The sequence below is a fragment of the Poecilia formosa genome, unplaced genomic scaffold (genome assembly GCF_000485575.1).
Source record: "Poecilia formosa unplaced genomic scaffold, Poecilia_formosa-5.1.2 Scaffold4, whole genome shotgun sequence".
In the NCBI taxonomy this organism is placed as follows: Eukaryota; Metazoa; Chordata; class Actinopteri; order Cyprinodontiformes; family Poeciliidae; genus Poecilia; species Poecilia formosa.
Window position 1 is genome coordinate 5,816,682 of NW_006799943.1, and position 14,393 is coordinate 5,831,074.

Consider the following 14,393-nt stretch of genomic DNA (forward strand, 5'->3'; position numbering starts at 1 on the left):
AAGAAACCACACTTCAGGCGGAAGACATTTCCAACAGCGCTTTAGGAAATATGGATCATAATTTCATGTTTAAGAAAGGCAGATCTGCCACATTTGATCGTATTTTCTCAGCCAAACTTCCCACCTATTAGATTTCTGACATTTATTGCCATAACGCGTCCATTAGCAGCGCCGCTCGGCCCGGTGCTGCTGCGCGTTAACATCTCAGCCGCACGTCTTCAGAATACCAATTTGCCCAGACTGCTTTCAGGGGGAAAAACACACCCACACCCACAAAAAAACGTAAGCGCAAACACATTACAGAAATAATGCAATTTGTTGGGGTTCGATTTAACGTGTATCCCAGAGGAAAAACCGTGTTACATTTGAAGCGTCTTGGTCCACGTGAGAGCTCATGAGAACAGGCTCCGGGTTCGTGTTGTTGTCCTGCTGCGAGGGAAAATAATCACAAATCAACGTCTTAGTCATTTTGAGAGAAAATAGGCCTGGTGTGATCAGGTCACTCAGAAAGTGAAGCACAGCAAGGCAGGCGTGTGTGTGTATGTGTGTGCGTGTGCGCGTGCGGTGTCTAAAAGTAAATAATAAAGGCGCCTGATTGGCCAGTCATTAAATTTCTTGCAGCGGCATTTTTGTTCTGAGCACCTTCTCAGGAAGATTATGAAATGGTCAAACTGGAAAACACGGTGCGGGAAGGACAATGGAGCTCGTTTTTCAAAAGATGTTTGTGTGAACTGATGACCCACATTGGAAAAGGCCAAAAAAAAAAACAGCAACCACTCAGCTGATGCAATGTAGGGGTAAGGAGATCCCAGAATGATGAATTTCTTTAAAAAAAAAAAAACATTAAGCAAAATACAGCACATTAAAAAAAATTATTAGCTACTTTAAATGTATTCACATTCTGTCACAGTATTACCAATAACCTCAGTATTCCTTAATTATTATTTTTTTCTTTGTAAATCTCTTTGACACTTTGTACACTGCAAAAACTCAAAATCTCACCATGTTTTTTTGGCCCAGTTTCTAAAGCAAACATCTTTGTACGTTTGAAATGAGATGAAATGAACTTATAAGCAACTTTCCAGGAAAATATAAGGGCTTGTTTTGCGTTTACAATTCCTTAATATTTGTTAAAAAGTATTAGTTGCACTGGCAGATTACTTAATTTAAAACATGTTAAGAATGTCTTGTTATAAGTCAAATAATCTCCCAATGGAACTAGCACTCTTTTTTTATTATCAATATCAAGGAATTGTTGACTTAAACAAGCTCCCATATATTCCCGAAAATTTACTTGTAAATGAGTTTTGTCTTATTTTAGGTGTACTAAGGTATTTTGCACTAGAAACTAGACTAAAAGGAACCTGGCAAGGTTCTGTGTTTTTGCAGTGTAAGTGTTTTTCTGTGAATCCATAGAGCAAAACACTCCCAAGATCATCAGAAAGGACAAAGCACTCACACACAGGAACGCACACCGACTCTAAAACATTGAAATCTTATAAATTGTATACACTTCTCAGGCTTTCCGCTAGCAGAAACGCTCGATTTTGAACGTGTGCGACGAGGAAACCTTGTGTGTCTGTTTTGAGCAGAGCCTGCTTGCAGAGAGTGAAATTGTTTTTGTGATAAACTTCTCACCTCTGTGATTCCCACCTCTTCAGATAAAAGCCTCTGCTTGTTGAAGCAGTTCCCACTTGTTTCTGTGAGGCTAGGCTAGCCTCCCCTTAGCCTTGTCTATAGGCTAACAAAGCTGCTCTCGTGCTGCAGCTCCATGCCTGCTAAATGATAAATTGCAGCGGTAAAGTTAGCGCGTTAGGTTCTGCAGGTTGTCTGCAGCAACAGATTTTGCTTGCTGGTTCCCTTATTTGCTTCTCCATATTTCATGTGTTTTGATTCTCTCGTGTCATTTCTGGTATTCTCTTTGTCCCTTTTGGTTTTTTTCCTCTCCACTCTGCTATTCCCCTCCGACGCCCCATGACAGTAACTCCATCAGCTGGTGATGAAACACATGGCAAGATACTCAGAGATAGATGTGATTTAGAAAGCGATGTCCCAAGATTAAGTTTTCCTTCAGCTACTGGGAGAGTCGAACAGAAAACCACACAAACGAGCTACAGTGTATTTTCTGGAAAAAAAAACATTTTTAAATCAGTATTTTAGCACACAGGCTTTTAACGTTCAATCCTACTGATGGTATTGAAGCTTATATATAGCTATATCAACAAGTGACAGTAACAATGATGTAAAACTTTACATTTTATTTAATTTGTCTTTCACTTAAACCCAATGTTTTAAGGAGAGTTCAGGATCAGAAATTGTTATTTAAAGGTTCTAACAATATCCTTACCCGCAGTAAATAACTATCTAGGCATCTTATTTTAATTTAAGCCTAGATTAGTTGATTTTAGCATTAGGATGCTAACAGCTGGTTAGCATCCTAATGCTAACTAGGCAAGTCCAATTTGTGTTTCTACTATTTTAAACTGTTTCATGAGAAGCTGGTATTTATTTACTCAGGAAGTGGAGGTTAGTGGTTGGTGCCCCACCAGGAATCTTCCTGTGAGAAACACGAACTGAGAATGGAGAATGTTTCCCGCCACTGCAGCTGTCCAATAGAAAAGTAATGAGCCAAGTCTAATGTTGCGTTCATACCAAACGTGTTGCGTGCGTCCAAAACGCAGCTGATGCTTCAAGTTTGAAGGGTGTGCACTTTAAATGCAGACACTTGACCTTTTGCTCTACGCGTAGCGTCAGGCCCGTCTGGTTTACATTCAAAGTCTATGTGGAGGCGCGTCAGACGCGTCAAAATCGCTCTAGCCGTTGTTTTGCTTTGCTGGCCTATTTATCGGACTCTCAAAATGCTCCAAACGCTTCAAATCGCATCACAACGGCCCTCATCGCGCCTCCAAATAGACTTTGAATGTAAACCAGATGCGTAAAGTGGGTTTGGTGTGAACTCGCCATATGAGAAAAGTATGTTTTAGCCATCTACGTAAACTCTTTTATTGTCTTTTTTCCCTTCACTTCCTGTCTCCACTTCTCATGTAAATAAAGCAGTTCCACTTTAAAATGTTGGCAGATGATAATGCAAGAAATAATAAGAAAAAAATTTAAGAATGTAAGAAAACTGAACCTAAAGCAACAGCAGACAGTTCCCTCCAACACACTTCCAGGACACACAAAGGCCTTAGAGATGAAGTTATTTAAATAAACTCTTTACTGGAGTTTCTGTGCGTTCAGATAACTTTTATTTTTGTTTGTTCTGAGGTTCTTTTTATCACAAGTTTTATTTCAGTCCCAGTGGCTCATGCAGCAGCCCTCAAACATCCAGAGATCAGAAAATTACAGACCCAGATCACTTGGAACTGTTTCTCTTAAAGCCAGTGGTTAATTTAATTGCGGCGACATTAAGGGTTTTTTTGTTTTGTTTTTTATCTCTCCGAATGCCCCAGAGTCCAACTATATGCAAATCTGCTTTTGTAATGTCTTCACCATCTTCAGTACAAGGGGTGGTTTGATCCCACCTGCCTGTGTTATAAGGCTCTTAAATCTTGTCAGAATGTAATTGAAAAAAGTTTCTACGGACGAAGAGCAGCTCGTATAAACTTCAGCAAAATAGCAATAGATTATTTTATTGAGTTTTAAGGATGGGAGCAGCACCGTGCAGACCTTTTATTGATCCTTTATCAACACGGCAGAAGAAATGACAGAAAAACAAAACGTTTTTCAGTGTTGTGACATGGCTTGAAACCATGTACGTGTGTAGAGTTTTATATACAATGCAGTAATAAAGAATTTACTGCGTAACAGTAAGAGACGTTTTTCGCTTTTAGCATTCAGACGTGAATCTCTGCTTCACGTCTGGCGAAATTTAGAAACTGATATTCTATTTCTTAAATCTTTTTTTTTTTTCCCAAATTTTGTCTCAACATCCATCACAAAAAGTAGAAAGTTTCTTTTTCTTTTGACCACTGTAGCAATAAATGCTGAACTGAAAAGTTTTCTTAAAAGAACAATGAATGAAAGAAGCACTAAATTACTTGAAATAAAAAAAAACTTACTCCAAATTATACAGTTGGCCAAAATATAACTAGTTTAACTGCTTTTATTAATTGTGTGGTCATGTCATTTTTCATCTCATTTTCTGATTTTGATATAGCAAAAGAAAAAAGTGTTCAACAACAACAAGAACATTTTTAAATGTGCCTCTAATGTCTGTTTTATGACACCACTTGTATGGCTTAAGTTGTAATTATTTGTAAGTAATTATATACAGAAGCGTTCAATAAAGTATTAAAAAGTTCATATGTTTCAGTAACTCAGTTCACGAAGTGAAACATTATATGGAATAATTCCATCCATACAGACTGTTTTCAAGCCTTTATGTTTAATTTTGATGATTGTAGTGACTGAAAACATGACGCTTAAAATTAGAATAATGCATTAAACCAATAAAAAAAAAAAACATTTTTAATACAGAAATGGTAAATGAAAACTTGCTTGATACCTGCTTAAAGGTATCACAGCATCATGCGACGCTGCAAGCGCGGCACCGCGCTAAGCTAACAGACCAATTACTAAGGCAAAATGAAATGGAGTCTTCCAACAACTTTGAGGGAAGCCGTTCCTGATCTCTCAAACACTTTTCAAATTCACATTCAAAGGCCACAGCTGACAAGAATGTTTTCATCACATCAAGCGTCCAGAAACACGTCAGGATTTTCTGTGTGGGGTGTCACCAGTGATGAGCGCTCGGCTCAGGGACGTCTTGTCTTATTCATAAAGCCACTGGCATCCGTCAGAAAGCTTGAAGAAATGAAGGCGGGCGCTGGTTAGTCCCACATAAAACTGGATAACAAACGCGTGACCCATTTTCCAGCCTCATAACCTCACTGAGTCAGAGTTCCCTGATTGTCTCTGTACCTCCAAGCACAAACTGCAGACTGATTTCATTCCCCGCCCGGCGTGTCGCGGGATAATGAAGAAGGAGACACCTGTAATCAACAGTGTTTTCAGTGACAAGAAATGAGTGTGTGACAGGATTTATTTCCTCCCAGCTGCGATTGTGTCGGTGGTTAGGTGAGGACTCTTTACCTCAGTTCAACTGTAATGTCGATCTGACACTAACAATCCACAGATACAATATCAGACAATACGGGGCAATTTTTCTGCCATAATTCGAGACCACACATTTTCAGTCTGAAAGCAGGATTTCATGTCTTCAGTTCTCAAAACTTTTAATACTGTTGCTTACATTTTTCATTTTGAAAGCAGGACTTCATGTCTTTCTTCTCAAAACTTGTAATGCTTGTACTCAAAACTTCTCCTCTCACTCTTGCTGCTTGCTTGCAAAACATTATCTGCTCGCTTTTGGAACCGCCTTTTGGCACCGTCGTCTGGCAACCTCTTAGCCAATAGAATGAAAGTGTTGTACTGGGTGGTTTGTTTCCTTCTAGTGCCTCTGTGGCACGGAGTTGGTTGGGTGAAGGGAGTTGGATGGTTGGGTGAACAAACTCCTGTCTAAGTTCAGAGGCTGTTAGCGATCAGTAGCACTGCTAGCGGATGTTTAATGTAACACGGAGCAGAAAGCTGAGACCGCTGTTTTTCCCTACATCCAGTGGGTGGCGCAGATTGCTACAATTGATAGTACCCACACAGGCACACCTGCTAGAAGGAAACAAGCACATCCAGAACAACACTTTTGTTCTATTGGCTGAGAGGTTGCTAGGTGACTGTTCATTTTTGTTCCAGAAGCAAGCAGAGAGTCCAAGCAGAGACTATTATATCTGAGTGGGAGGAGAAGTTTTGAGTACAAGCATTATAAGTTTTGCTTTCAAAATAAAAATGTAAGCAAAAGTATTAAACGTTTTGAGAACAAAAGACATGAAATCCTGCTTTCAGACTCAAAATGTGTGCTCTTGGATTATGGCAGAAAATTTCCCCATAAGACGGTGTATTCAAACAATTTCATTTATTGTAAACATTTAAAAGTTGTATCCAGCACATGTGGAAAGAGTGAATAATGTAATTTCTCCATAGAAAAAATAACCAGATGTTTAACGAAGAATTAGGATTTTTATTTCTCACTTTTTGACTTGAGCTTTCCTGTTTCAGGTTAGTTAGGATTTGCTAAATAGAAAAATAATAACAGGCCGTTAGCAAGAGCAAAAGCACTGTTGCCAACTTTGTCGCCATAGATGACATTTAAAGCAGTGGTCCCCAACCTTTTTATTACCACGGACCGGTCAAGACTTGGAAAGTTTTGCTGCAGACCGGGGAAGGAATCAGGATAAGGCTTCTGCATGTTGGTGTTCCCGCTAAATCCTGAATATACCCAATTTGGGTTGTCTTGGCCTTTTTATCGCAGCCTGTGGGGTTTACCCTGACTGGGAATGAGAATACAACCTGCTGAATGTGACAGGTAGCCAATCAGAAAGCGTGGTGACGTAAGAACAGAGGGGAATCCCAAACAGCTCACATATCGCGCAACTGTGAGTCCGGTGGATATCGGAGATGATATGTGAAAATGTTTATTATTATATGTAAAGGTCATTATTATATATGTTTATGTTTATTCAGTTAAAAATGTTAACTATGAAAAAACATAGTCGCTTCCAAATCATAGTGCAGCAAATAGAGCGGCTGCTCCCGCTGTCTTTTATCCACCGCCTTTTCTATTTGTTACGTCTTTTATCTCTTAAAATGAGTCCACAAACTGTCACTATTGCTTCTACATCGTCATCCGTGTTTGGTTATTCTAAATTCCCGTATGCTATGTTGGGGGTTTTGTGGATTTTCTTCTGGAATCGCGATGTTTGTGACTGGAATCGGTTCGTGTGGTTTGTTGCTTCTGCCTTGTGGCTGAACACGAACCGATCGAACCTGTTGTACTTTTATCAGCTCTGTGATCACAGAGGTTTGGAAAATCGGCCGACAATCCTTAAATCTTGCCGTCTAAACCAGACTTAAGACTCACAAGCTCTACTCATCTCCTCTCGACCACTGCCCAAACACTCTGACTCTGGTTGCTATGGTAACGTTTACATATCCCTTCAAAATAAGATACAGATGCGCCACAAAAATGAACATTTTACTTTAGTGAAAATTTTAACTCACGACAGTGACTAACGGGAGCCCTGAGCTTGTTTCTCTGCAACGAGACGGTCCCATCTGGGGGCGATGGGAGACAATGACACCCGAAGTGTTGCTTATATCCACAGCCTGCTTGGTCTCTAGTGGTGAAGCAGCTTTAATCTTCATTGCCTCATTAGCAGCCGGTCGCCGCATGTTACACAGAGCGGCTTAATGTTTGACTTACCTACCGGTCCGGGATAAATCCATCCTCCTGTCTCTTCTCTGGGCCTTTTCCCCTTTGCAAAGAAACTTTCCAAAGACATCTGATCCGTTTCTTACTCATTTTTGCTGCTTGTGGGCTCAATGTTGGCACGCAAGTAACTGAGAGAATCTGGTTAAAGAATTTTCAAAATAAAAGATCCTCCAGACTCAAATAATACATAAAACTTAAATATTTTATTATTTCTTGCACGGCCCGGTACCAATTGGTCCACGGACCGGTATCGGTCCACGGACCGGGGTTTGGAGACCACTGATTTAAAGGACCCTTCTGGTGATCGTGGTCGGTAACCAATAGGAAAATTTGAATGCAGTAGCCACTCTTTAATCTAAAGAGGGCAGCACTGAGACAGTTTTAGACAAAATATTGCAGGTTTACATAAAAATATCACAATTTGCACAGAAACAAAAAGGTAACCCATTTAAGGACCATGTTATACCGTTTATCTGATATAGATATATATATTTGGGTGTTAGTTGCCCTTTAAGAAAAGTAGAACTTTTAATCTTAACTTTCTTTGTCTTGCAGTAGCATAAGCCTAGAATTTTAATACCCATCCTGAAGCAACAAGAACTCTGAGTTCTCAACAGCTTGTTGTATCCTCTCTTCTACATAAATGAAGGACCAGAAACAATTCATTTGGTGTTTTTCAGTGTGGGAAAAATGAACCCAAGTTCTCTGTTGTTCTTCTTTTGTTATCCCCGCAGCCACAGAGAGAGATTTAGAATTAACACCTTAAGGCAAATAAGCTAAAAACAGTCTCTCATGTCGTACCTCTGCCTTATTTATTCACCCAGAATAATTCTGTAGATGTACTTTCAGATCCAACACCGTCACACGAAAGGTTCTTATGAACAGGCAGACACAACTTCCTCCATATTTCTCTGTATTTACCTCACCAGCCGCCGAACAAGATCTGCGTTTTGGAGACGTTTATAGGATGAGTGCTTTGCTGCTAATTATAATAATAAGCGCAATTAAAGCAGCTGGGAAAGATTTTTAACTCCCAGCATGTGCGGGACCAATGACATTGCCTTTGATACCTCTCAGAATTAGTGTATAATTACTCATTAGGATGGTAATTAGGACATAATCAAGTGATGACCATTTATGTGTCTGTAATGGAGAGCAGAGGAGGAAATGGTTCTGTTCCCGTTTGGTAAGAGCGCCACACGGATGTCAAAGTTGTGGCAACACTGTCCCCCAGTGGTTGAATTTGGGTTTACTGTCTGACAGCAGGAACACCAAATGATAAAAATTCTATTATTTATTCGTCTTTACCGCAGTCAGAGGCAGCGGAACCGTCGAGGGGAACAGGACAAAATGGAGGCAAATTATTAAAAAGGCATCTTAGTTTTTCAGATGATGCTAAAATTAATCTGTTTGGCTGTAATCCCTACCGTTACGTTAGGCAGGAAAAAGGATGGGAGAGTGTTAAAAGCAACAACACAATCTCAGTTATAAAGCATGGAGGTGGCAGAGTCATGTTCTGGGAATGTTTTTGCTGCATCTTTTAAATTAGATCATGAAAAAAGGAGCAATGTGTGCAAATATTGCGGCAATGTAGCAGGAAATCCAGTTCAAGCTAGTGCACTAATGGGTACCTGCATGTCGCTGCAGGCATATAAACACAAATACTGCTGTTAAACCATAATAATACAGGTGGCAATAGGACACCAGTTACATCAAGAAGTGTTATTTAACAGCACAAAGTAATTGAAATTAATCGTATTTTTCAAATATACATATATTTTTTTTGGCCTCTTGGAAACACCAGTGGATAAATGTCAAAAATATGTTGAGTTTATTTTATTAATGGATTTATTGTGATTTTTTTTATAATAAATGATAAAATTAAAAATGTTTGTGGAAGTAGAAATGTTTTGACTTAATTTGCTTTGAAGGCAATTCCACTCAGGACTAATGAAATTTCTACATTTCAGATTTTGAAGCTAATTTTCTGGAAATTCTTTCATTGTTTTGGCATTTTGCAAATAGAAATACTTTTTATAACCTCCACTGACCTGAAACGTGTGAAGTTTAGCCTGATTTAGTGTCAGAAAGAGTGAAAGAGTTTCTAAAAGTCTTTTCATGGAGTCTCTGCTGAACGTGACTCATGGGGGCGCTCCCTCTGGAAACTATTCAGACCCAAACCTTTCACTTTACAGCTCTAATATGGCGAATTTCAATCTTTCTCTCTTTGCATCTCCTTCTTTGTATTACGCTGGTGTAAAAACTCAAAAATAAAAAACTAAAAATTTTAAAAAGTCAGCATCAATGAGGTCCCCATATCTTGATTCACCATAGCAACTGCTGAGGGAAACATAGTTGTATTTTGTCTGATGCTACTGGAGCAGGAAGTCTAATTTAAAAATGCATGTTAAATAGAAAGGGGCTGTATGGAAGAAAATTGTTGCCCAGCTGCATGTTTAACTTTGACTACACCGTCATCCACACTAGCAATTAATGTATATGGAAACAAATAGGTGAAAATGTGGTGGTCATAGTCCCATGAAACCTGAAACTCCACTCCAATTCTAAGTGTTCTTCAGCCTGTAATAGATTTTCTTCACGGATTGTCCTACATTCCCACAGCCTGATGATGCCACCACCATGTTTTACAATGAGGATGCAATTTTTTTTTCTTCCCTCACTCAGTTTGTTAAAATTCTAAGTTTATCTGTGAGGCGTAAGTGGAAAAACGCTGGTGAATACAAATTACATTTAGTGCCGAGATGAACAGAAGCCTGAAAACTCTCACCTAAAATAACTCCTGTGACATATGAACTGTGGAAAAGCGGGATTTGCTTTGGACACGAGCGTCTGCGGAACGTCACATCAGACGAATTTTCCATCTTGTCACAAACGAGACTTCGGCCAGGAGGAGGTGGTCTAAGCAGTAACAGTAGGGGGCGCCGTTACACCTCAGACGACTAAGACAAACCTCTTCAAAAAATTTAAGTTCCACATATACAAAGTCGCCCTGCTGACCTTTAGCTGATGCCATTGGAGGATCTTTAAAGTCGCCAGCTTCCGGTTTAGTTCTTTGGTTTCCAGTCAGCAGCGGTTCTCAAACTGAGATGATGCGTTTAAAAACCCCCCAAAAAAAACAAAGGATCTGGGTGATGCAGGTGCACGGTACCGTTTGCGAGGGTTGAACTCCTGACATATGACACGGATCTGCAGTCTGTCTCTGCGAACATGACCGTGAGGCTGGAAACCAGTTGTCTCCCATTATGTAATGGGAAACCGCCTGTCAGCAGCCTCTGCAATCCTTCTGGAAACGAGAGTCCGGCACTCGGTCCCACCTAACAAACCTAAGCCAATGGATTCCTGGGAGTAAACACATCCTCAGTCACGTCTTTGGTCGGGGTCAAACCGAGCTCGCTGCAGCAGGGGAGGAGGAAAAAGGGAGGGAGAAAAATGAAGTTTTCCTGTTTCTGAGTGGGAGACACTTGTAGCCAAATCTGGGCAGGATGGGAGAAGCGGCGCAAGCAGAATCGGAGCCTGGGGCCTGGATCTGGGCCGAGAGGAGAGGGGAAAATTGATGGTGTTTACCTTTGGGAATTCACTGCTGAGGAATTCCGAAGGGATGCTGGATTTCTATCAGGAACCATCATCGACTAATCAAAGCTTGAAACACTAACATGGACCGTGCCCAAGGTCATGCCAACCTCTTTTTCTTACATTACTCAACGGTGCACATGTAAACCTAAAGGATTGATTTGGATTCTTTTTTAAGCTATATTCTGTGAAGTTATTATTTGTAATAGTTCCTCCACCTGTTGTAGAAAGATGTCATATCTCTGTCTCTGTGTGTTGAAAAGTAAATAAAACCTCAAAGTGGTGTAAGCTAACAAGCTAGTAGGACACCCATTTATTTTAGCTAACGCCAAAACATCTCGAATTGAAAGTGTCCCGGATCAGTGGCATACAATGCAATATTAGCAGATGGCAGCACTCAAGAATTTTACAAAATCAGCTGTAATTCATCACTTCCAGACCTGGAGAAGCACAGGTAGTAGAAGGAATCAAGTATTCGTAGATATTAGCGATCCCTAACCCCAGTGAATACTGGAGTTCTCATGCTGTGAAACTGGGCTAACATTGCTCAAGGTTAATGTACTGTGTGTCCGAATCTCATCCCAGCTGATGAAACTGTGAAACACAACATCAACTCATTTTCATACCACAATGACCCTCTGGCCCTTTGTGTGGTCTACTTCATGTTGTCATTCGGTTCCTATGTAAATAACTTATCGATTCTAAAAAACAGGCCTGAATGTAGCTTGTCAAATTGGACCAAAAAAAAAAAATTAAAAAAAAAAAAGGTAAACCACAGTTAAATTATGATTTATCATGAGGGGGAAAGTTATTTTCTACTCAAGACCAAGTTGGTTTGGATAAAGTTTTTCCCTTCATAAATTAAATCTACATCAGCTCATTTATTGCCGTAAATAACGTGGTTGGGGATAAGTAGTTTTTTTTGTTTTTTTTGTTTTGTTTTTTTTTTCAGTGCTGCAGGCCTAGTCAAAACCTCCGACATATTACTCTCTTTAGCGGTATTAACACTTTTGCGACATAACAGAATTATCTCTTTAAACTAAAGACTAATTATTTTTACTTTACACATCAAACACGTGTTTATACATGTACTGTAAGTTTGCCTGAACTCCTTATCTTCACCCAGAAAAATGTAGGGGCAGGATTTACACTGAGCAACGCTTCGCCGCATTCTGCTTCTGTTTGCTGTTCCAGAAACACGTCCGTGTTTGTCTGGACATTCTGCAGACCTCCCTGGAAAAAAAGCTTTTATTGGAACAACTTTCCTCTTAAAAAATTGTCCCTTTCAAAAAATTTGACAGCTAAATTAAGCAGAAGGCTTTTTGCAAGAAGAAAGCAATTTAACACGTTCAGCAGCACAAACAAGAGCCCTCTTCAACTGGATCTGAAGAGAGCGGAGCAGAGAGGGATCTTAGAAGTTGTCACATCAATCCCGTCCGTGCTGCTCTCGAAATCCAATTTGAACTTTTTGTGGTTTATGTGCATTTTCCAGATGAAACGGAAGATCACTAGAAGCACTAGAAGCCGTCATTTGAGTAAGATTGTGTTTAAACAATCTAAATTTATCTTACAGATTTCCTTCTGTAGCATATAATCGCTGTAGCTTTTGCAGCTATTATTCCAACAGCCAGCATTTTTGACCGACTACGATTGTCAAGAGTATTTTAATGATGGTCAAAAATGCCGAAATTTTACATAAATATTGTTTTTTGGTAGAGAAAGTAGGAAGACGTTTTACCTAATCAAACGACGCTTTATTTTCTTTGCCACTCCCGTATCTACAGCAACCATTTCTTCTTCGACTTATATATGTTCTAGCTTCACCGTGTGACCAAGAATATTACTGACACCTAGTGGCTACAACTGATATCAGTACAGATATAAAGAAAGAGACTAAAAAAAAAACACGTTTGCATAGAATATGTGACTAATAACAAATTAAACATACATATAAATAGAAACGTTCAGAAAAATTATTTTTAATTCAGTTTGATAATAAGTTAAGTGGTGGTGTGACTTGATTAAACATTTTTAATGTTTAAAGCAGCAACATTTTCAATTCAAAAACCAGTTTTGCTGCTAAATTCTTGTAGAGATAGACATATGAGCACAACAAAAAATATACTTAATGTTTTAATCTGTTGTTTAGGTTATTCACCCATCAGATTGGTGCAAAGTGCTGTTATGCCCAGTGAGCTTTTAAATGTTTCAGGTGCTCTTGATCATTTATGGAACTTTTTAGAGAAACTTTTCTTCGTGTGCTGCTGCAACGTGTTTAGCATTGAAACGCTAACGTAGCCTTGATTAGCTTCGGTGAGGCTAACTCCATTTATTGGAGTCTTTTCCAGCAACCCATCAGATCATGGTTTTTAAAGCAAAAATTAACCCCCATTGTACCAAGAAAAGCGTCTTTGTCGTCCATCGTTTTTGTTTTGAGGATGTCGCTTGTGCATCAGATTCACAGGGTGTACCAGAAACACACAAATACAAAGGTTCCGGCCGGATTTACAGTATCAAAGTTGCACTAAAGGTTGCACTAAAAGTCCATTAAAAGTGAAAACTTTGCACTATTCGGTCAATAATGACCCTTTTAATGCAAAGTTCTACTAAAAAAATGCTTAAGTCCATTAAAAATGTCATTATTTACCGAATGACACTTCAGGACAACAGTCATAAACATTCATGAAAACTCCTTCATGTCCATAACAGATGTTATGTCAGTCTTATCAACACCCCTTCAAATAAAGTGCAACCAAAACTTGTTCTCTAAAGCCACACTGAGCTTTAGAGAACAAGGTTTTACATTTTTGACAGAAAAGGACCAGAATTAGCCTGTAACTGGGTAAATCATAGCAATATTGTTGCTTCATTTAGACTCAAAGCCCATGAGTTGAATTTAAAACAGCCTGCATCACTTCACTGTGAAATAATTAACCTGGTAAGTTAATTAAATGTGGTAAGCCAATATCACTCTGCACCTTTGCTCAGATCTCTGTCACATATATTCCTGCTGCAGGAATGTAATGAATCAGAGAAAACCTGAGTGGAAGCGGTGCTGCAGCTTCCCTGCATGCCTGTTGACGCTGTGGCTGCTGCTGCTCTCTGATCCCTCTGTTTGCCTCTGCTCTGTCTCCGCGGGCGGACGCTCCGCCATCACTAACCCGACTGGAGACGATGCGCTCTCCAGGCTTTCAGAGTTCATTGGCCGTGGACGAAGAAGCAGGAATGCTTTTAATCACAGCTGTGTATGCAATTCTTAATCCTGCTGGAGGCTGGATGCAGCACCAGGCCAGAGCTGCACTCCAGCGACCCAACGCGCTGAGCGAAAGAGGGCAGGCTGTGTCTTTCTTCCATATTTGTGTGCGCAAAGGCAGAAGGGACATTTTTAAGTGCTGATCTCACCGATGCTTGAGCTGTTGTCGTTGGCTTCCTTTTGCTTTTCGTTTCTTTTTTTTCCCCCTTTTTTTTGTGAAAG